Source organism: Oryx dammah, unplaced genomic scaffold, assembly GCF_014754425.2.
Source record: "Oryx dammah isolate SB20612 unplaced genomic scaffold, SCBI_Odam_1.1 HiC_scaffold_18, whole genome shotgun sequence".
Taxonomy (NCBI): Eukaryota; Metazoa; Chordata; class Mammalia; order Artiodactyla; family Bovidae; genus Oryx; species Oryx dammah.
The window spans coordinates 26,961,184-26,981,873 of record NW_024070202.1 but is presented as its reverse complement, the minus strand read 5'-3'; the positions used below and the strand labels follow the sequence as shown (position 1 = coordinate 26,981,873).

Genomic DNA, 20,690 nt, shown 5'->3' with positions numbered 1-20,690 from the left:
CATTTTCTTACTGTATTATTTTATATGTAATTCTCCTCCTCCACAAGATTGTGAGCTTATTGAGACCCAGAACAATCCTTTACTTGCAGAACCTGCCTGTAGGGAGCACATGCTGGACTTTCCTAAATGTTTGATCAATGAGTGAAAGACGTTTCTGGTCTAGAAAACCATGCATAAATCATTGCTATAGAACTTTAAATAGTGTGGTGGAGACAGGGAATGCGAGGACTGGACCTTCTAGCTGGGAAGGGAGAGGCGCTTCTAAGGGAAGACTTCCTTTATAGAAGATAGAAGTTCGAGCTGATTCTTGAAGGGAACTTGATAGAGGTTTTGCTAGAAACAGAGAATCCATCCCAGAGAACAAAACCAAGAGAACAGGTCCTACTCATGAAAAAGCCAGGCATTTCTAATTCAGAGGTCATTTTGGCCTTTGGAAAAAAGGAGGATAGAATAGAGGAGAGGCCGGGTGGAAGATGGAATAGAGGAGAAGCAGTAATTGTAGTCTTGCAGGCCTGAGCGAAGGTCTTATCTCAGGCTTTGGTGTTGAGGAGACGGAGGGCCATGAGAGATGCTTAAGCTGTAAAATATAATAATTAGTTGAGTGTGAGAGTTCTAAGAGGGCAGTTCAGGATAACTCTTAAGATTTCTTTTTTCAGTGATTGATTAGGTGCTGGTATCTCCTTTTAATTTAAATAAGGGAATATAGGAAATTTGGGGTATGGTATAAATTTAATTTTAGACATGATGAGTTTGAAGTACTCGTGAGAAATTCAGGCAAAAACGTTCAGCATACTGTTGAATATAAGTGTTAGAAACTCAGGAGGTGTATCTGGATTGGAGACACAGCTTTGGAAGTCATGGTACCTATGAGGTAGTTAGAAGTAAACAAGGTTACTTAGGGATTGCATATATAGCACGGCTGTAGGAGAGCAAAAACAGAATCCTGGGACTTGCAGGTGTTGTTCTGCTTAAAGATAATCTGGAATACTTGGAAAGGAGTATCAATTTCCCTGTATTCTTTCCAACTTTATCAGATTTCAGAAACTTTCTCTTTGCAGCCCCTGTTTGTTCCTTTCATTCTTTGTTGTTGTTCAGTTGCTCAGTCATGTCCAACTCTTTGCGACCCCATGGACTACAGCACACCAGGCTTCCCTGTCCTTCACCATCTCCCGGACTTTGCTCAAACGCACGTCCTTTGAGTCGGTGATGCCATCCAAGCATCTTGTCCTCTCTCACCCTGGTCTCCTTCTGCCTTTAATCTTTCCCAGCATCAGGGTCTTTTCCAATGAGTCAGTTCTTTGCATCAGGTGGCCAAAGTATTAGAGGTTCAACATCAGTCCTTCCAATGAATATTCAGGGTTGATTTCCTTTAGGATTGACTGGTTTGATCTCCTTGCTGTCCAAGGAACCCTCAAGAGTCTTCCCCAACACCACAGTTCTAAGGCATCAGTTCTTTGACGCTCAGCCTTTTTTATTGTCCAACTCTCTCATCCTGCTGGAAAAGACTGTTGGACTACATGACTACTGGAAAAGCCATAACTTTGACTATACAGACCTTTATTGGCAGAGTAATGTCTCTGCTTTTTACTACGATGTCTAGGTTTGTCATTGCTTTTCTTCCAAGGAACAAGTGTCTTTTAATTTTATGGCTGCAGTTACAGTCTGCAGTGATTTTGGCGCCCAAGAAAATAGTTTGCCATTGTTTTCATTGTTTCCCCATCTATTTGCCATGAAGTAATGGGACTGGATCCCATGAACTCGTTTTTTTGAATGTTGAGTTTTAAGCCACCTTTTTCACTCTCCTCTTTACCTTCTTCAAGAGGCTCTTCCCTTTCTGCCATAAGGGTGGTGTCATCTGCATATCTGAGGTTATTGATATTTCTCTGGCAGTCTTGATTCCAGCTTGTGCTTCATCCAGCCTGGTATTTCGCATGATACACTCTACATATAAGTTAAATAAGCAGAGGGACAATATATAGCCTTGATGTACTTTCCCAGTTTGGAACCAGTCTGTTTTTCCATGTCCGGTTCTAACCGTTGCTTCTTGACCTGCATACAGGTTTCTCAGGAGGCAGGTAAGGTGGTCTGATATTCCCATCTCTTGAAGAATTTTCCAGTTTGTTGTAATCCACACAGTCAGAGACTTTAGCATGGTCAATGAAGCAGAAGTAGATGCTTTCCTGGAATTCTCTTGCTTTTCCTATGATCCAGTGGATGTTGGCAATTTGACCTCTGGTTCCTCTACCTTTTCTAAATCCAGCTTGAATATCTGGAAGTTCTCGGTTCATGTACGTTGAAGCCTAACTTGAAGGATTTTGAGTATTACCTTGCTAGCATGTGAGATGAGCATAATTGTATGGTAGTTTGAACATTCTTTGGCATTGCCTTTCTTTGGGATTAGGACTTCCTTGGTGGCTCAGACGGTAAAGCGCCTGTCTACAATGTGGGAGACCCGGGTTCGATCCCTGGGTTGGGAAGATCCACTGGAGAAGGAAATGGCAATCCACTCCAGTACTATTGCCTGGAAAATCCCATGGACAGAGGAGCCTGGTAGGTTACAGTCCATGGGGTCGCAAAGAGTCAGACACAACTGAGTGACTTCACTTTAACTTTCTTTCACTTTCTTTGGGTTTAGAATGAAAACTGCCCTTTTCCAGTCCTGTGGCCACTGCTGAGTTTTCCAAATTTACTGGCATAGTGAGTGCAGCACTTTAACAGCAGCGTCTTTTAGGATTTGAAATAGCTCAGCTGGAGTTCTGTTGCCTCTGCTAGCTTTGTTCATAGTAATGCTTCTTGAGGCCCACTTGTCTTCACACTCTAGCATGTCTGGCTGTAGCTGAGTGATCACACCCTCATGGTTATCCAGGTCATGATGATCTTTTTTGTACAGTTCTTCTGTGTGTTTTTGCCACCTCTTAACATCTGCTTTTGTTAGGTCCGTACCATCTCTGTCCTTTATTTAGCCCATCTTTGCATGAAGCGTTCCCTTGGTGTCTCCAGTTTTCTTGAAATGGGATCTCTCTTTCCCATTCTATTGTTTTCCTCTGTTTCTTTGCTTTATTCACTTAAAGAGGCTTTGTTCACTTTGTTCTCTCTCCTTGCTATTTTTTGGAACTCGTGATTTAGATGGGTGTATCTTTCCTTTTCTCTTTTGCCTTTTCACTTCTCTTTTTTTCTCAGCTATTTGTAAGGCCTCCTCAGACAGCCATTTTGCCTTTTTGCACTTCTTTTCCTTGGGGATGGTTTTGATCACCACATCCTGTACAGTGTTATGAACCTCTTTCCATCCATAGTTCTTTAGGCACTCTATCAGATCTAATCCCTTGAATATATTTGTCACTTCCACTGTATAATCATAAGAGATATGATTTCATTTCAATTCATTCTTTATGCAGCTGGTTTCTTCTTGAGGCTGTTGGTTTATTCCTCTTTGAAGTGTCTGTTGTCAAACTAAACTAGGGGAAAGGAAGTGCTTAAATCATTTATGTGAATTCACATCCCTTCATGAAACGGGCATAGGTATTCTAAGTTTACTTCTACTAAGAAACAGACTGCCATTTTTTAAACATATTACATTCTTGGTTTATCTTTTGTTTTTCCTTTTTTTATAGTGATATAGATACAGATAAATAGTTTGCTTCTTTCTTTAAAATGACTATAAAGTGATAAATCACATCTTGGACTCACATCAGGTACACCTTGTAGCATGTGTTGGGACTGTGGCAATCCCAGCTTTGTGGCTCATTTTCTTGGAGATTGTTGCAACTCAGCTTTATTCCATTATTGCCTTGCAGAGGTGATTCCCGATTTTTCTGTTTTTCGAGAAAAGTTATTTTATTCTTAGGTGATTCAAAAAAATTTTATTCAGAATTTAACAAAATAATGTACTGGCAATTTTTGATCCCTTTCTTGACCTTTAAATTCTTTGTATCAAAGACCAACCCTCATGACCTACTGAAATGTCTGAGATACGTTTGGTTCTGTTACATACTAGGGTAGGAGAGGAAACTTGACTTGAAAGCCTCAGCTGACTAGTGGAAAAGGAGACAGGCTCAGTCCCTTGATTTTGAAGACTGAGTAATAATGAGCCATGAAGTCAGATGGGCTGAGACCTATCCCATTTTCAGTAAGTAAGCTGGTAGTGAATACTCCCCACCTCAGTTCCTTATTTGCTGAAGTTTTGATCCTGGATACCATGGTCAGTGACTTGAAACTAGAGTATTTAGTTAGGATATTTTTCTATTATTTCATTATGCATATTTAAGTACAAAATTAAACACACACACATACAAATCCAACTCGGGTATTTTGCCACCAGAATGTAACCCACATGAATAATCATGTTTCTGTCACTTGGTGGGTTTCAACTTCTGAGTATAATTTGTTAGGGCTTGCTGTATTATCTTTATTTGTTTTGTTTGAGTCAAAGTAAAGGCTTTTTATAGAAAAATCTCTTCCAGGGTGATATGTTAGAACTGGCCTTTGGCTTTTCTGTTTATGCTCCGTGGGAGGGAAAAGGAATGATTCCTGCAAGTGGAACTGTCATAGTTTTGAGTATACATGTTCCCTTTTAGCAACAACTTTCCTTTGTAATAAATTCCATTTGTATAAATGTTGCTGCTGCCGCATTGCTTCAGTTGTGTCCGACTCTGTCCGACCCCATAGACGGCAGCCCACCAGGCTCCCCCGTCCCTGGGATTCTCCAGGCAAGAACACTGCAGTGGGCTGCCATTTCCTTCTCCAATGCATGAAAGTGAAAAGGGAAAGTGAAGTCGCTCAGTCTCTTAGTGACCCCATGGACTGCAGCCTACCAGGCTCCTCCATCCATGGGATTTTCCAGGCGGGATTTCCCAGGCAAAGTTGTTAGATCTCATAATTAAAAATTATATTTAAAAAGCTGTCCCACAAGATGTTAGTATTTGATTGTTGATTTTGATCTAGCTGGCTTTTGACCACACCAGATTATATTATGAGAGGAATTTACACACTAGGTATCCGGAATAAAGACAGTGATTTTCTTTGGGAGGAGTGGCGTTTTGATGGAGCTAGTTGAAGTATGTGTTAATGTGTTATGTCAACTAAAATTCTGATCACCTAACAATTTTCCTTAAATATATTACACGTATTTTGTGTATGTTCTCTTAGGCTTTCCTGTATCAGAGATGTTGATCTCTTATTTCCTATACTAAGATGAGAGATTATGAAATCTGTGAAATCAGTCTAAATAATTGATTTTAATATAATGTAAAAATAGGTTTCTTTATACTTTATTTAAAGTTGAATGAATTTTGAGCAGTTTTACCATTGAGTTTTGTACTTTTGGGCATTGATAAGGCTGGCTATGACTGTGTACCAGTTTTTTATAATTAATGACTGATAGTGTCTTGTTACCATTGTCTCCTTTTGTAAAACTATCTTGTGCTTGTGATTATTTATATGTAGTTTTAAAAAGACTTTTTAAAAGAGCAGTTTTAAATTTGTAACAAAATCAAAAGGAAGGTACAGAGATTTCACATGTGCTCCCTGCTCTCACACAGTCTCTCTTTCATTATCAACCTCTCTCACCAGAATGCTGCTTTTTTTTTTTTTTTAACCAAAGATGAACCTATGTAGACATGATAATCACCCAAAGTCCATAATTTATTTTGGGGTTCAAAACTCTTGGTATTGTACGTTCTGTTGGCGTTGATAAAAAATAATAATGTATATCCATCATTATAATAACTTGCAGGGTATTTTCACTGTCCTAAAAATTGTCTGTGTTCTGCCAGTTCATCACCCAGTCTTATACCACGCCCCATCTTTTTATTGTCTCCATAGTGTTGTCTCTCAGAATGTCATATGCTTGGAATCATACAGTAAGCAGCCTTTTTGCATTAGCTTCTTTCACTCTGTAGCATGCATTTAAAGTTCCTCAATGTCTTTCCATGGTTTGGTAGCTCACTTCTTTTTAGCGCTGAACAATACTCCGTTGTCTGGGTGTACCACAATTTGTATATCCATTCACTTACTTTAGGATGTCTTGGTTGCTTCCATGTTTGGCAGTTATGAATAAGTTGATTTACATTTTTGTGTGGACATGAGTTTTCAGTTCTCTTGGATAAATCCCAAGGAGTATGATTGCTGTATGGTAAAGAGTGTGTTTAGTTTTGTAAGGAATTGCCAAACTATCTTCCAGTGTGGCTGTGTGATTTTGCCTTGCTGCCAGTGAGTTCCTGTTGCTCCACATTCTTGCTAGCATTTAGTTATTCTGTATTTTAGCCGTTCTGATTGGCATGTAGTGGCATCTTACTCTGTTTTAATTTGTGTCTCCCTGGGGACATACGATGTGGAGCATCTTCTCATGTGCGCATTTGCCATCTGTATATCTTCTCTGGGGCTTCCCTGGTGGCTCAGATGGTAAAGAATCTGCCTCCAGTTTAGAGACCTGGGTTCAGTCCCTTGGTTGGAAAGATCCTCTGGAGAAGGTAATGGCAATCCACTCCAGTATTCTTACCTGGAGAATTTCACTGACAGAGAAGCCTGGTGGGCTACAGTCCATGGGGTTGCAAAAAGTTGAACATAACTTAGCGACTTTCACTTTCATATCTTATTTGGTGAGATGTCTGTTAAAATCTGTGGCCCATTTTTTAACCAGAATTTATTTCCTTACTGTTGAGTTTTAAGAGTTATTTGTAGTTTTGGATAAAAAGGCCTTTATTAGATATGTCATTTGCAAATATTTTTCCCTAATCTGTGGCTTGTCTTTTAATTACCACAATACCATTTTGCAGAAGTTTTTAATTTTAGTGACATCTAGCTTATCAATTAATTTTTTCATAGATTATGTCTGGTGTTACATCTAAAAAGGCATCACCATACTCAAAGTCATCTATGTTATCTTCTGGAGATTTATAGTTTTATGTTTTACATTTAAGTATATGGTCCATTTTGAGTTAATTTTTGTGAAAGGTATACGATCTGTGTCTTAGATTAATTTTTTGCATGTGGATGTCTGATTTTGATAGCACCGTTTGTTGAAAAGACTGTCTTTTGGTTTTGTGTAGTTTTGGAAACTGTTCGATACTGTATTTATCCCTCACAACTTACTTTATTGCCTTTTATAGATGGAGTCTTAAATATACTTAGACATAAAAGTATAAATAGCCTTGAGCATTGGGCTTAAGTTTAGTAAACAAATGATATTCTCTGTCCTACTTTTGAGTCAAAGAGTACTTCCCCTTTGGCATACTCTTCTGTAGTGCTAGCATTTTAAAATCTTTGTTCACTTAGAATTTTACTAATCAGCTTCCAATAATACCATTTTGATGGAAAGAAATGGGTAACTGTAAAGAAAAGAGATTGATTTTTCTTGTTCACCTGCAAAACTGCTTTTGGAAGACAAAGCAAATTTATCACTACTGTTTAAGCTCTGGAGGACTTATCTGTTTTGTATTCTCAAACATTTTGTAACTTTTCATTATGGCACTTACTACAATTGTTTATCGTTCCATGTGTATTTTGCCTTCCTAGTTTGTGAGCATTTTGAGGGCAGAAACTGCTTGATTCATCTTTGTATGATTAAGGCCCAATACATAGCTGTCCAGTTATTATAGGATCAGTGTAACCTCCCAAAACAATAATTTTAGAAGACAGTAGTTCTTATTTAAAATGAATGCATAACCCATATAGGATGTTAAAACTCATTACTTAAAGTAGTTTCACATTTAAAAGAATCTTTGTCTTGATTGAATAGCCAAGTGTATATTGCTTTACTGTCAACTAATCACAGAAATCTTTTAATCCCAAGTCTCTGGGCTATGAACATTTAGCATGTTTGTGGACTGTTTATTTCTGGTATTGATTCCTTAAGAAATACAAGTGCATTTACTATGTAAGTGAATTTTGTGATTATTGTGTGTTTTAAAAAATGTTTTCAGTGAAAAATTTCAAACTTTAAAAGTAGAAAGATGAGTGTAATGAACTTCCCTCTGTCACACCCAGCTTAGACATTTATTACCTCATGGCTAATTATATTTTGTGTTGATCCTTTTTCACTTTTCCCCTACTGTCTACTTCCAGGATTATTTTGAAGCATATTCTAGATCATATGATTCCATCTTTAAATATTTCATCATGCATCTCTAAAACATTAAGGGTTCTTTTTGTTAAAGCATAATAGCTGGTACCATTCATTATATCAAGCCAAAAAATAAACAGCAACTTGTTAATGTCATTAAAAAATGTTTATAATTACCCAGTTTCTCTTCCTTCTTTCCCTCCTCATCCTCCTTCTCTCTCCACTGTATTTTTGTTATAATCGAGGTGAATAAGTTTGCATATTGCAGTGTTAAAACCTGCAGATTCTCCTTAACCTTCCTCTCCCCTCCTCTTTCTTCCCCCTTGCCCTGTATTTGTTGCAGGAATTGGATCTTCTTCCCTTTACTGTTTCTCATAGTCTGAATTGTGCTTAGTTCATCTCCATGATGTATTGTAACATTTTCTCAGTCTTTGTGCATTTCCTCAGTCAGATTCAGGTTTGATTTCCCCTCACCCCACCTGCACGAAACTTTGATTGATGGTGATGTTGAAGCTGAAACTCCAGTACTTTGGCCACCTGATGTGAAGAACTGACTCATTGGAAAAGACCCTGATGCTGGGAAAGATTGAAGGCGGGAGGAGAAGGGGACGACAGAGGATAAGATGATTGGATCACATCACCAACTCAGTGGACATAAGTTTGAGTAAACTCTGGGAGTTGGTGATGGACAGGGAGGCCCGGCGTGCTGCAGTCCATGGGGTTGCAAAGAGTCGAACACGACTGAGTGACAGAACTGAATTGATGTGTATTTTTATTCCAAGAGGCATGTATGTTTGGTTCATATTCTCTCTTTCTCTCTTTTCCTTCTTCCTCCCTCTCTGCCTCCAGTGCCTTACCTAGACTGCTAAATCACTAATATGTTCAGTTCAGTTCAGTTCAGTTGCTCAGTCGTGTCCGACTCTTTGCGACCCCATGAATCACACCATGCCAGGCCTCCCTGTCCATCACCAACTCCCGGAGTTCACTCAAACTCACATCCATCGAGTCGGTGATGCCATCCAGCCATCTCATCCTCTGTCGTCCCCTTCTCCTCCTGCCCCCAATGCCTCCTAGCATCGGGGTCTTTTCCAATGAGTCAACTCTTCGCATGAGGTGGCCAAAGTACTGGGGTTTCAGCTTTAGCATCACTCCTTCCAAAGAACACCCAGGGTTGATCTTCTTTACAATGGACTGGTTAGAACTCCTTGCAGTCCAAGGGGCTCTCAAGAGTCTTCTCCAACATCACAGTTCAAAAGCATCAATTCTTAATATATTAGGGATTGCAATATGGCAATATTCTGTCATTTCTTATTATGTGAATTTTTCTCCTTAAAGAGAAACTGATTTTTTATCAACTCTCTGATCACCCCAGTAAATGCCTAATTCTCTAACACTTTTCAAAAATAGTTGGTTCTTTAGAACCCTTCAAAGATCAGTGAAACTTAAAAGTATCTACAATTTCATGAACTCAGATATTTGAAGTACTCCAGTCCATTGTGGTTGTTATTGTTACTGATTCCATTTTTAGCCAGGTGAAACCTCTTCAAGTTGTCTGCTGAGTTTGACATTTTTTCAGTAATCTTTAGTAGCTTTCTGGTATGATAAAGTGTTCAGACCCATCTTAAACTCATTTCCTGCTCTAGCCTTGGAATTAGCCATTCCTTCAATAGCCTGAGTTCATTTTGTTGCAACTGTCAACACTATTTGTTACTGAAGCAATGATTCACAGTAAAATTACTATATTTTAAAATCACTTGAAATACTTCCTCTATGTGGTTTTTCCACATTGTTAGTATATATAGTTAGACTTTCACATTTCACTTTGCTTTTTAGAGATTGCTTTTGAAATTCTTTTTATGTGTAAGATGTTTATACCAATACAAAATTAGATCTGCAGAGCAAAGTAGTTTCAAAGTGCCTAGTTCTCATACCTATCCTCTTTTACCCCATTTTCTCCATTTCTTGTAGATCATTTAAAAAAGTTTCTGTATATCTTTATATTTAAAAGAATAAGCAAATGTTTCTATATTTATAACTGTTACCCTCCCTTTCTTGGATGAATGATAGCTATACATACTTTTCTTTACTGGTATGTAATTGAATTAAAAAAATAGTCTGGGTACATATGCTAATACAAAAAAATTTGTTCAAAATGCACAAAATTGGCATTTTCTAATATATTGATGGGTTTGATTAGCTTGCATAATTAGATATTCAGCTGTCTTATTCTTTTGTAGCTTTAAAACTTGCTTTGATCAGTTATTTTTAAGGGGATACTTTTCCTTTTTACATGTCATTTATATATACATAATACATATATACACACACATATATTTGTTTAGGAATGAGACTGATATATATATATAATGAAACTGATATATATATATAAATTAAAAATAGACATTTATCTGTCAAATGGAAACATAAGGAAAGTAGTTTTCTTTTTTATAAAGATTACAAGTTTATTTTAAAAACTCTTTACTATTTTTTTAGTTATTTATTATTAAGGCACAAAAGCATTGTGTGTAGTTAGAAAACTATAGCTTCTAAAAAGCACCTTTGGTTAATTTATTTCAGCTTTATGTATCTTCTGGGCCTTTTATCAGAAATTCAGGAAACCTTTTTAATGTGGTTTTGCAGTTGGAGGCTTTGAGCCTGCTCGAAGCCTGTCAGGACTATTCTTTGCTATACTGCTCCATCCACATTTTAAATACTTTTATTATTCTTTCTGTATAAGGGAAAGCATTCAGTAAATGCAGTCTTTTGTTTTTTCAATACTGTAGTTTCTTTTAGACTCTGATTCCAGTGGTTCCCAATGTATGGGCTGTGGGGGTGGGGAGAGGTTCTGCAGCCCAACTTAGTGTGTATTCTGAATAAGCAAATGCCTATGAATGTACCTGTTATTTATTCAAACTGTATATAATTATTTTGTAATTGATGGAATCTCATTTAAAAGACACTGAATTAATTGTGTCACTTTTTGTTTTCTTGTGTTTTCTTTGTCATTGGATGCTAGGTGTGCTAATTACATAGCAGTATGTGACCTTTTTTATAACTACTGCTCTAATAAAAAATTAAAGGGTTTGTTAAAGTAGTTACTTACATGTGTGTACATAATTAATTTTTGAAAATATGTAAAAGTTTAACTGTAGACCTCCATTTTAAGGGAGAGAGTTCTGTTACTAGAGAACTGACTACATGGGGCTAGTGTATATATACGTATATATAACACATATATACGTACATATACATATATACATATCTGGGCACCCCTGGTTGGGAGTGGGAGGAGAAAGTCCACAGGTACCCAGTGGCCATAGTCTTTGCCAGCTGGGCAGTTGACCGTCTTATTAGAGACAAGGTCCTCTCCTTCCTGGCCCAGCAGCTGGATTGAAAACATGCACCATATCACGCTGGTGTTTAATCATCCTCACAAGGATATACTAGTTGTGAGTGGAAGAGGATCTTTATTTACATGTCCCCAGAGTATCAAACGGAGAAGGCAATGGCACCCCACTCCAGTACTGTTGCCTGGAAAATCCCATGGGTTGTGGAGCCTGGTAGGCTGCAGTCCATGGGATCGCTGAGTCGGACACGACTGAGCAACTTCACTTTCACTTTCCACTTTCCTGCATTGGAGAAGGAAATGGCAACCCACTCCAGTGTTCTTGCCTGGAGAATCCCAGGGGTGGGGGAGCCTGGTGGGCTGCTGTCTCGGGTCGCAGAGAGTCGGACACGACTGAAGTGACTTAGCAGTTAGCAGAGTATCAAAAGAGGGATTTGGGACCAACTTAGCTAAATGTACTGATGGTCCCTCTGAGGCAGCCTCTCCGTGCTGCCTCCCTGAATGGGAAGTAGTGATGTAGGCTGGTGTGGGGTATGCTGAAACCTTTTTTTCAACCTTTTCCTCTTTTTTTCTTTGAGATTGGGGCCTTGTTGTGGGTTATGCTGGTAGGAATGTGTAGCTCTGCACAGTCCTAAGGTGAGAGTGAGAAGGAGGACTTCAATTTAGGGTCCTTTTCTTTTTCACTTTCCCTTTCCTTTTCTTGCCCTTTCCTTTTTTCCTCCCTTTTGCCCTTCTCCCTTCTCTTTCTGTTACTTCCCTCATTAGTAAATGAATTAATTGGTTCCATATTTACTGAGCAGCTTCTTTGTAGCAGGCCTTGGTTAAATTACTGTATATTGTTGAATGAGCCAAAGTTCAGTGTCAGGAGCTCATTCTATTGCAATTACTTACAGATGGGATAAGGTGGAAGGAAAACAATCTATAGTTTCAATAAGGCCATTCTTCTTCTGGGTACTTATTTTTGTTGTTGAATTCCTGTATGTAGTTTCTGTGACCCAGGTTGGCACTGAAGTAATATCAGCTTTATGAGTCTCAGCCCTGTCTGGCTGGCTGCCCTATGCCATGTAATGTGTTGAGACATACCAGGTGAATATAACTGAGAGTGGCTGAGTCACTCTATTGAGACTCTTCAGTACAGTTCAGTCACTCAGTCGTGTCCAACTCTTGTGTGACCCCATGGACTGCAGCATGCCGGGCTTCCCTGTCCATCACCAACTCCCATAGGTTACTCAAACTCATGTCCATTGAGTTGGTGATGCCATCCCACCATCTCATCCTCTGTCATCCCCTTCTCTTCCTGCCTTCAATGTTTCCCACCATCAGGGTCTTTTCCAATGAGTCTATTCTTCACATCAGGTGGCCAAAGGATTGGAGCTTCAGCTTCAGCGTCAGTCCTGCCAGTGAATATCCAGGACTGATTTCCTTTAGGCTGGATTGGTTGGATCTCCTTGCAGTCCAAGAGACTCTCAAAAGTCTTCTCCAACACCACAGTTCAAAAGCATCAATCTTCAGTGCTCAGCTTTCTTTATAGTCCAACTCTCACATCAGTACATGATTAGTGAAAACACCATAGCTTTGACTAGATGGACCTTTGTTGGCAAAATAATGTCTTTGCTTTTTAATATGCTATCTAAGTTGGTCATAGCTTTTCTTTCAAGGAGTAAGCATCTTTTAATTTCATGGCTGCGGTCACCATCTGCAGTGATTTTGGAGCCCAAAAAAGTAGTCTGCCACTATTTCCATTGTTTCCTCATCTGTTTGCCATGAAGTGATGGGACCAGATGCCATGATCTTAGTTTTCTGAAAGGTGAGCTTTAAGCCAACTTTTTCACTCTCCTCTTTCACTTTCATCAAGAGGCTCTTTAGTTCTCCTTCGCTTTCTTCCATAACGGTGGTGTCATCTGCATATCTGAGGTTATTGATATTTCTTCCAGCAGTCTTGATTCCAGCTTGTGCTTCATCCAGCCCAGTGTTTCTCATGGTGTACTCTGCATATAAGTTAAATAAGCAGGGCGACAGTATATACAGCCTTGATGTACTCCTTTCCTGATTTGGAACCAGTCAGTTGTTCCATGTCTAGTTCTAACTGTTGCTTCTTGACCTGCATACAGGTTTCTCAGGAGACAGGTCAGATGGTCTAGTACTCCCATCTCTTGAAGAATTTTCCACAGTTTTTTGTCATGCACAGAGTCAGAAGCTTTGGCATAGTCAATAAAGCAGAAGTAGATGTTTTTTCTGGAACTCTCTTGCTTTTTTGATGATCCAACAGATGTTGGGAATTTGATTTCTGGTTCCTTAGGAGAGTCCAAAGTCTGTTCTCTGGAAGCTCTGACAGTCTGTTCTTCCTGTGATCGAAAATAGCTGTTTCCACTTAGCCCCACTCCCCACATATAACCGGGAGAGTTTATGCCTGGCTCTACATCAAAGTTACTTAATCAGTCTGCCTTTGATGGACTTGACTTGAGAGATAATTTCACAACTCAGCTCCTTGATTATGCTAGTGTGAATTCTGAATCAAAGAGAGGTTAGTGATTTTGCAGAGGTTACACAGAACTTTAGTGGCAAACTGGAACCTGTAATTTCTGATTCTGTTTTTAGTACTGTATTATGCTACCTTTCCTGTCATAGAAGTCTGTGATGAGGATCAAATGAGATAAATGGTAGTATGAATTAATAGACATGAAATACTACAAAGTAAATTACTTCTACATGCTTTCTACTATCAGGAGGCATGTAAGACTTTTTACATTGTCACTTCTTGATTCTTAAGCATCATGGCAGCAGGGGTCATTTTTTATGTCTTTGTGTGTCTCTCTGCTCAAGGGCAAACTGATATGCATAACTGATATATGCATGCGAGTAAACTGATACCCTTTGAAACCAAAATTATTTCCATCATTTATGTAAGGAATATGTGGATGAACTGATTATCTAATAAAACTTATACTTTATGTACTTTGTACTCAAATCGGGAATTTATTACATTCATTACAAGTAGTTTTCTGAATGTAATTCTTGCGAGGTATATTAAGCTGATTGATTAAATAAAAGAAACCACTCATTTATGATTTTAATTTTTTTTTCTTAATGTGACTTTTAACTTCAGGCAGTTGTCAACTGACAATTTTTAAGGTTCCTTAGGAGTCAGAATTTGAATAGAATCAAATCCCACTCTTACTCTTACTAGCTGTGTGACCTTGGACCATTTTAAAAAAATTTCTCTGTCCGTTAGTTTCTTTGTTGTTAAACTAGAAATAATAATAGTGATTAAGCTGAAATCGATCACTAGACCAGTGGTCTCCAAACTTTTTGCACCAGGGACCCATTTCACGGAGTACGATTTTTCCATGGACCAGGGAGAAGGGGGATGGGTTTGGGATGATTCAAGTGCGTTACCTCTATTGTGTACTTTATTTTTATTTTTGTTACCTCAGCTCCACCTCAGATCAATAGGCATTAGATCCCAGAGGTTAGGGATGCCTGCACTAGAGCATAGACTCATTTACTACCCAGAGAAACCATACAGCATAGATGAAGAAGTGAAGGCATGGAGCGGTTACACAGTTAATAAATAATGAAAGTTAGTTTTCCATTCAGTTGAACTCCAGACTTCATGTTTTTTGAGCACTGTGCTATATTACCTTCTCGATTACTTCTTAAGTCGTTCTGAGGAGGACATGAGGTACGCATGTAGAATACTTGGTACAGTTTTGGTTCTCAGAGGCTCTGGAATTGTGAGTAAGGTTTTGTGGACTTAGGGATTAGTTTTGGTAGCATTATAGATATATAATTGTCCTTAGTTCTGAACAGTTCTGGTAAATTATTAGAAATGAAACTATCACAAACCCCATCCCAGACATAATGGACCAGAATCTGCACTTTAAGAACCTGCATTTTAGATCCTTAAAGTTTGAGAAGTACTGCAAGAGATGATTTTGGAGGTTTCTTCCATCTTACAGTTGTATGTCGATAACCTTAGGGAAGCAGACATATGGATATTTCAGTGTTGATATTGTATTTGGAGAAGAAAATAGTAATTTTAGTGAAATATTATTTTACTGAAAAGTATTATTTTAATAAAAATCACTGTTATGTGGATTTATTTCTATTCTTCGGCTTCCATTCTGAATTTGTAAAAAATTTCTGATGTAGTACAAAACTGTCCTATATTGTATCATCCTGTGTCATCCAAGAAAATAATCAGAACTCAAAAACTTTGAATGGTTTTAGATGAAATCTTTTTCTTAATCTCACTGGATAATAAGATTATAATATTAGCCAAAGATATAAATGGGAAACCTAAATACAACATAAAACTTCCTTATTTTGGACAGTTCTCTATACTGATGTTTCATTGTTCAGTTCAGTTCAGTTGCTCAGTTGTGTCCGACTCTTTGCCACCCCATGAACTGCAGCACGCCAGGCTTCCCTGTCCATCACCAACTCCCGGAGTTCACTCAGACCCATGTCCATCGAGTCAGTGATGCCATTCAACCATCTCATCTTCTGTCGTCCCCTTCTCCTTCTGCCCTCAATCTTTCCCAGCATCAGGGTCTTTTCCAATGAGTCAGCTCTTCGCATCAGGTGGCCAAAGTTTCAGCTTCAACATCAGTCCTTCCAATGAACACCAGGACTGATTTCCTTTAGAATGGATTGGTTGGATCTCCTTGCAGTCCAAGGGACTCTCAACAGTGTTCTCCAACACCACAGTTCAAAAGTATCGATTCTTCGGCGCTCAGCTTTCTTTATAGTCCAACTCTCACATCCATACATGACCACTGGAAAAACCATAGCCTTGACTAGACGGACCTTTGTTGGCAAAGTAATGTCTCTGCTTTTGAATATGCTGTCTACATTGGTCATAACTTTCCTTCCAAGGAGTCTTTTAATTTCATTGCTGCAATCACGATCTGCAGTGATTTTGGAGCCCAGAAAAATAAAGCCCGGCACTGTTTCCACTGTTTCCCCATCTATCTGCCATGAAATGATGGGACTGGAATGCTATGATCTTAATTTTCTAAATGTTGAGCTTTAAGTCAACATTTTCACTCTCTTCTTTCACTTTCATCAAGAGGCTCTTTAGTTCTTCACTTTGTGCCATAAGGGTGGTGTCATCTGCATATCTGAGGTTATTGATACTTCTCCTGGCAATCTTGATTCCAGCTTGTGCTTCCTCTAGCCCAGCGTTTCTCATGATGTACTCTGCATAGAAGTTAAATAAGTAGGGTGACAATATACAGCCTTGACGTACTCCTTTTCCTATTTGGAACCAGTCTGTTGTTCCATGTCCATTTCTAACTGTTGCTTCCTGACCTGCATACAGGTTTCTCAAAGAGGCAGGTCAGGTGGTATGGTATGCTCATCTCTTTCAGAATTTTCCACAGTTTATTGTGATCCACACAGTCTTTGGCATAGTCAGTAAAGCAGAAACAGATGATCCAGTGAATGTTGGCAATTTGATCTCTGGTTCCTCTGCCTTTTCTAAAACCAGCTTGAACATCTGGACATTCACAGTTCATGTATTGCTGAAGCCTGGCTTGGAGAATTTTAGGCATTACTTTACTTACTGTTTGAAGTTAAATATTATAAGATTAACCACAAAACAAATGTGCACTTGACTTACTTGATTGGAGATGTTTAATTTTGTCAATCCCTGTAATATAGAAATTTCTCTCAGACTTAATTGAGGTAAAGGGTTTTCTGTAGGTTTTTTTTCATGTGACAGTAATGTCTGGTTTGTTTACTGTTAATTCGCTAGTGTTTGGCACATTGTAGGTATGCACAAATACTTGTCAATTGAATGAATTAAGAGTTTGTTTTTTTGATGACTTTTGCTACCATCTTCCAACAAGTAGGAAGAGACTTGTAAGATTCTGAAAATTTGAGATTTTAGACAGTTGAGCATCTCTTCACGTTAAATAATTGAGTTAATAATCTTTTTCAGATTATATAATTATGTTTCTTTCTTGAAAATCTTTTTAATTTTTAAATTTCTTGAATTGATACTCAAACAGATGGAAAACATGGTTATACTGTTTAAAGCAAACGCTTTGTTAAAAATCAGGACATTTGAGTACTGTTTGAGAAGCCCCTAGTGTATTGTCCTCCAATTGCATGCTGCCTTCGTTCCTTCACCTGCAAGGACAGCCATTTTGCTTGGTTTCATAAAACCTCTGAATAGTAAGTTGTTAACTTACTTAAGTTGTAAGTTGTTAACCAGTAAGTTGTTTAGCTTTGAAAACCAGCTAGCAAGCATAAATATAACTTTGTAAAGAAGGAGGTCAGTTCAGTTCAGTTCAGTCGGCTCAGTCGTGTCTGACTCTTTGCGACCCCATGAATCGCAGCACGCCAGGCCTCCCTGTCCATCACCATCTCCCAGAGTTCACTCAGACTCACGTCCATCGAGTCAGTGATGCCATCCAGCCATCTCATCCTCTGTCGTCCCCTTCTCCTCCTGCCCCCAATTTCTCCCAGCATCAGAGTCTTTTCCAATGAGTCAACTCTTCGCATGAGGTGTCCAAAGTACTGGAGCTTCAGCTTTAGCATCATTCCTTCCAAAGAAATCCCAGGGTTGATCTCCTTCAGAATGGACTGGTTGGCTCTCCTTGCAGTCCAAGGGACCCTCAAGAGTCTTCTCCAACACCACAGTTCAAATGCATCAATTCTTCAGCGCTCAGCCTTCTTCACAGTCCAACTCTCACATCCATACATAACCACAGGAAAAACCATAGCCTTGACTAGTCAGACCTTAGTCGGCAAAGTAATGTCTCTGCTTTTGAATATACTATCTAGGTTGGTCATAACTTTTCTTCCAAGGAGTAATAGTCTTTTAACTTCATGGCTGCAGTCACCATCTGCAGTGATTTTGGAGCCCCAAAAAATAAAGTCTGACACTGTTTCCACTGTTTCCCCATTTATTTCCCATGAAGTGATGGGACCAGATGCCATGATCTTCGTTTTCTGAATGTTAAGCTTTAAGCCAACTTTCTCACTCTCCTCTTTCACTTTCATCAAGAGGCTTTTGAGTTCCTCTTCACTTTCTGCCATAAGGGTGGTGTCATCTGCATATCTGAGGTTATTGATATTTCTCCCGGCAATCTTGATTCCAGGTTGTGTTTCTTCCAGTCCAGTGTTTCTCATGATGTACTCTGCATATAAGTTAAATAAACAGGGTGACAATTGCTAATATTGGGTCAAATCTCATTGAAGAAGGTAGGTTGGATACATTATCTGGGTCATGGTCTGGTTTGGCTTTCCTGAGAGTTTATAAGAATGCTTTTCAGGAAAGTCAGTGGAAAGTTTTATTTGAGTGAATCTTGGTTGAAATAGCATCTGTTTCTTGTAGTTGGCCATCTCCCAGTACTGTAATGTGGATCAGGTATCTGGGTGTTCTGCAGAAGTATTGTCAGACGGACTAAACACTCTGTACTTTCTTCTAAGCCACCGTGGCCTAGTTTTAGCTCTTATATAGAAGTCAGGGGAGGCACAGCCTGGTTCCCCAAACACGGAGTCTTGTAGCCTAGGTCTTACCTTAATCAGGAGGAAGTAGTGGTGGGTCCACTGGGGCTGTTGGCTGTGCCCCTGCTTGTGGCCTGTCTGCAGTCTCTGCCCCCTGCCCCCAGCTTTCACCAACTCTTTACTCGTGGAAGTCATCAGGCAAAGTTTTTACTTTCAAGGGACTTCGAATCTTCTACCATGGGATCTTCTTCTCCATGGGATGTGGTTGGGAGTCCAGAGATAGTTGTGGTTTTACATGGCTTTCTAACATCCAGCTATGATTGGTACAAAATTTCAGAAGGTCAGACCCTCAGGTTTCATTGAGTGATTGTTCTCAATTTCCTAGCGTTTGGCCTCAGCAACAAACCGAGACCACATCACTATTCCATATTCGAGCAGGCCAGCATCGTGAAGGTGCTTTCTGGCATCTGGGACTTCAGAACCGTAGGATCAAACTGTTGTCTCACGACTATTAGGGATATTGTTGCTCAGAAGCTGTTGTGTAAGTTCAAGCCGAATTGATCTGGTCTGCTTACCATGTAGAGTTTCTTTTTGTCAAGTGGAGGTTTATTTCCTGAGACTGCCTGTCCTCTCCTTCTCCAAAATCTCAGAGATGGAGGCATGCTGCCACCCTGCCTCATGTAGTTGATGAGGAATTCTCTTGTGATCTCACACAGTCTTCAGGCTGTGCACGCACCCCTCTGAGAGTGAGCTGTGGGACATGTGGGCAGGGGTATGTGACAGTGATGGGAATGTGGCTGTTGACAGTCTTTGCAGAACATCAGTCAGAGGAAGTTCGGAAGATGCTGGTGGGAGCTCTGTCTGTTTCTACTCCTATGCATTTTATCTGTGGGCCATTGGATCCAGTGACTCTCTAGGGTTTTTGGAGCTATGTAGGAGAACACTGATGTGGTTCACAGTGTCGATTCAGGATGACCACATCAGCCACTGTCCACAGCCAGAGGATCCATGGGCTTCTGGAATGCATATATGGCCTTAAGTAACCCGTTCTGAGCTGGACAGAGTAGCTTCCCGGTATTACTGCCCCTGTTCCTGTGCTGTGCTCGCTTCAGTCGTATCTGACTCTTTGCAGCCCAATGTTCTGTAGCCCTTCCAGTTCCTCTGTCCATGCGATCTTCCAGGCAAGAATACTGGAGTGGATTGCCATTTCCTCCTCCAGAGGATCTTCCTGACCCAGGGATCGAACCTGTGTCTCTTTTGACTCTTGCTTTGGCAGGTGTGTTCTTTACTACTACTACCCAAGAACCCCTCTTCGTTATCTGTTGTGTATTCCAGTTAGGAAGAAATGCCCAAAAGAAGTCCTGGCCACCAAACACTTCTCTTACAGAAGTCCACCTGACCCACATTGGTGAACAGCATATAGTAAAAAGCCCGCAGAAGCTGTGAGGGTGACCTGAGAGTCTGCCTTCTGTTCCTTTGACATCTGATCAAGTTGGACTTGCCTTTGTCTTTGAGTTATTAGGAAGTTCTGATGGGCAGTACTGCTCACTGATGCAGAAAATTTGACATTCTTTTGCATAAGAGTCTTTGGAACACTTCTGTGGACTTTTCTGAAAAGTACTGATTTCTGGTCCTGATTGAAATTATCTAAAGATGCTGCCTTCACCACCCTTGAATGGCTTTGAGTTCTCTAAGCGACACAGCTTCAAATGAGAGAGTCTCCTTCGTCTAAAGCGACACAGCTTCAAGTGAGAGAGTCTCCTTCGTCGTAACTTTGGTTTTGGTTCCATTAGCTGGTTCTATTTGTAGAGATTTTGTTAGACTTTG

The 20,690-nt window shown here is 39.5% G+C and overlaps 1 protein-coding gene and 1 pseudogene across 2 annotated transcripts in view; both read left to right on the top strand.

The window, feature by feature from the left end:
* Positions 1 to 19,916, top strand: part of LOC120878235 — a 46,349-nt pseudogene extending 26,433 nt beyond the window's left edge.
* Positions 1 to 20,690, top strand: part of SNX13 (sorting nexin 13) — a 150,142-nt gene that overhangs the window by 27,766 nt on the left and 101,686 nt on the right. The gene's annotated exons all lie outside the window — the stretch shown is intronic.